The sequence below is a fragment of the Megascapheus bottae genome, chromosome Y (assembly GCF_031878675.1).
Source record: "Megascapheus bottae isolate mThoBot1 chromosome Y, mThoBot2.hap1, whole genome shotgun sequence".
Lineage (NCBI taxonomy): Eukaryota > Metazoa > Chordata > Mammalia > Rodentia > Geomyidae > Megascapheus > Megascapheus bottae.
This window is the reverse complement of record NC_143548.1, coordinates 10723466-10726120: the sequence shown is the minus strand read 5'-3', so window position 1 is coordinate 10726120 and position 2655 is coordinate 10723466. Positions and strand designations below refer to the sequence as shown.

The 2655-nt window shown below is 36.0% G+C and overlaps 1 pseudogene; it reads left to right on the top strand.

Moving 5' to 3' along the window:
• The first annotated feature begins 2315 nt into the window (after nucleotides 1-2315).
• Nucleotides 2316-2407, top strand: LOC150040342 (U6 spliceosomal RNA; annotated as a pseudogene).
• Nucleotides 2408-2655: the final 248 nt, after the last annotated feature.

The following is a 2655-nucleotide window of genomic DNA, read 5'->3' as shown; positions in this document are numbered from 1 at the left end:
GATCCACTCATCAACTGAGGGACATCTAGGTTGGTTCCATATTTTTGCTATGGTAAATAATGCTGCAATGAACATTGTTGTGCTAGTGGATTTAGTTTCTGGATGGTTGGGTAAATGCCAACTAGTGGAACTGCTGGGTCATAGGGGAGTTCTATGGTTAGCCTTTTGAGGCACTGCCACACTGCTTTCCATAGTGGTTGAATGAGTTTGCACTCCCACCAACAGTGTAGTAGGGATCCTTCCTGGCCACATCCCCTCCAGCATCTGTTGTTATTTGTTTTCTTGATCCTGGCCATTCTAACTGGAGTGAGGTGGAATCTTAGAGTTGTTTTGATTTGCATTTCTTTTATGACCAGAGAAAAACTCAGCCTGGAGTCGTTACTAATCCAATTGTGTGTGTGACCTGGCTGGAAGGGACAGCATAATAGAGCTGTAGCTGTTTTGACCACTTCCTTTCTCTGGAAGATTCCAGTTCTGCAGGTCCAATGATGATTTAGATGCAGAATTCTCTATAATTTAGTAATCACTTGTTTGTTTTATGATGCCAGAGGATTAAAAGATTTCTTGTGATCCTTTTAAGCCTAGAGCTCAGCTTTGTATACCATTTATCACTCTCAGACACATAATGTTTCACTTTATCCAAGTCCTAACTAGGAATATTTTTTACAGAGAAATTTTAGTGTAAATAGACTCAGAGTGACCCTTAGCACAGAAAAAAATTTTTTAATTGTACTCTACTCAACCCTTGGAATAACTAAGGTACGAATCATTTTCTGTTCAATCAAATTCATGAGTCCAGCATAATGTGCTTTTGTTTTCTGACCCTTCTAATCAAATACCTTGTCATTGTTTACCTGCCATTTTATGCTCCAATAACATTCATCTTGAAAATTGTCACATTAACATTCTGACCTTCACATGGTTACCATCCTGTCTTCCTCTTGGTCTTTTGCTCCTTATGCCCTCCATACTGAATCCCAAGAATTTCTTGAATAAAAATCCTACTTAGCTACCCACACTGTTTGTGTTATAGAATAAATAGATGGCCTCATTCAAATGGAAAATTAGGGGAGATCTTGAGATTCCTAGTTGGTCAAATCTTGTATGCTAGCAACTAAATAATTAACATACTTGTCATCTAGGAATAACTCAAGATGTACCATATAATTACTGATAGACATTAAATTAATTTGTGTTAAAATTATAGAAGGCTTCACACACAAGTATTTCATTTTCAAGTTATGCTCTCACTCATTCCTGCCAGCCTCAGTCTTCCTATATGGCTTTAAATGACTTGAAAGCTACAATCCTTCTGCCTCAGTCCCTACTGTACTGGGATTATGATGTGAATCACTACCCTACTGGTAGAAAGAACTTTAGATCTTTTTATTTCTGGGTATAATTTTCCAGAGAAATCTAATATCATTGTCATTGGTCACTGCCCATAATGTTAATATGAAGTAGTCTATTAAAGACTCCTCAATTAAATATATATGATGGATGAAAAGTTGTGCATATTTAATATCTCAAGCAATTTTCTCAAGGACATATTGATAGGTGTTTAAGAAAATCTAAGAGCAGCAAAACACAATTGCACTTAACACATTACCTACTCAGTGTAAATAATAGATGCTCTTCTTCAGAATAATGCTCTTTCTCTAAGATCATAGTCTGAACAGGTCAACAATATTTTACCTACTAATAGCTTCAATACACAGAGAGAAGATTCCAGTAATGAACAACCAAGGGATTAAAGTTTTCTATTCTCCAGACAGTAATTGTCCATGGGAAGCAGCAAGGATATTGGAAACCTAATCACATGTACTCTACTTATTTCTAGATGGGCTAACAGAATTTCTTGATATTAAGTTTATGGCATGGTAATTGATCAATGATGATAATACATTATATTCTTGATACTAAGAGGTTAGTTCTTTACTACTATAAAAATATGTATGATGCCAAGTATTGTTGGCTCATGCCTGTAATCCTATCTACTTAGGAGCCTGAGCACTGAGGACTGCAGCTTGAAACCAGCCTGAGAAAGAAATTCTGTTCAACTTGTATCTCCAGTTAGCCACTAGAAAATCAGAAATGGCACTGTGGCCTGAAGTGAAAGAGTGCTAGCCTTGAGTGTGAGAAGGGGTATGATAATGCACCCACTACTTGATGAATGTAACTATAACCCCTCTATACATTACACCAACAATAAAAAACAATTTTTAAAAAATAGTTCAGAGACAGCTGCCTGAGTCTGTCCCGCAGTTGACCAAAAAAATTAATGTATAAGAAGTGAGAAATCAATTTATTTGTGCATGCTTTGGCAGCAAATATACTAGATACAGAGAAGATTAGCATGGCCTGCACAAAGGATGACAAGCAAATTCGTGAAGCATTCCATATTTTTACCGTGTTGTAACTATATCTGACTTTGTTACATGCTATATTATATAGATATTTATTTATTTATTTATTTGAAATAGGGAAGGAAAGGGGAGAAACAAGATGATTGGGAGTGGGTGGAGGAAAGGAAAGGGGGACAAAAACATGAGAAGTGTTATCAATGTGTGAGAAGTAATGCTACCTGACAAATGTAGCTGTAACCTCTTTATATATTATCCCTACAAAAAATAACCAAAAATCTATTAATTTATT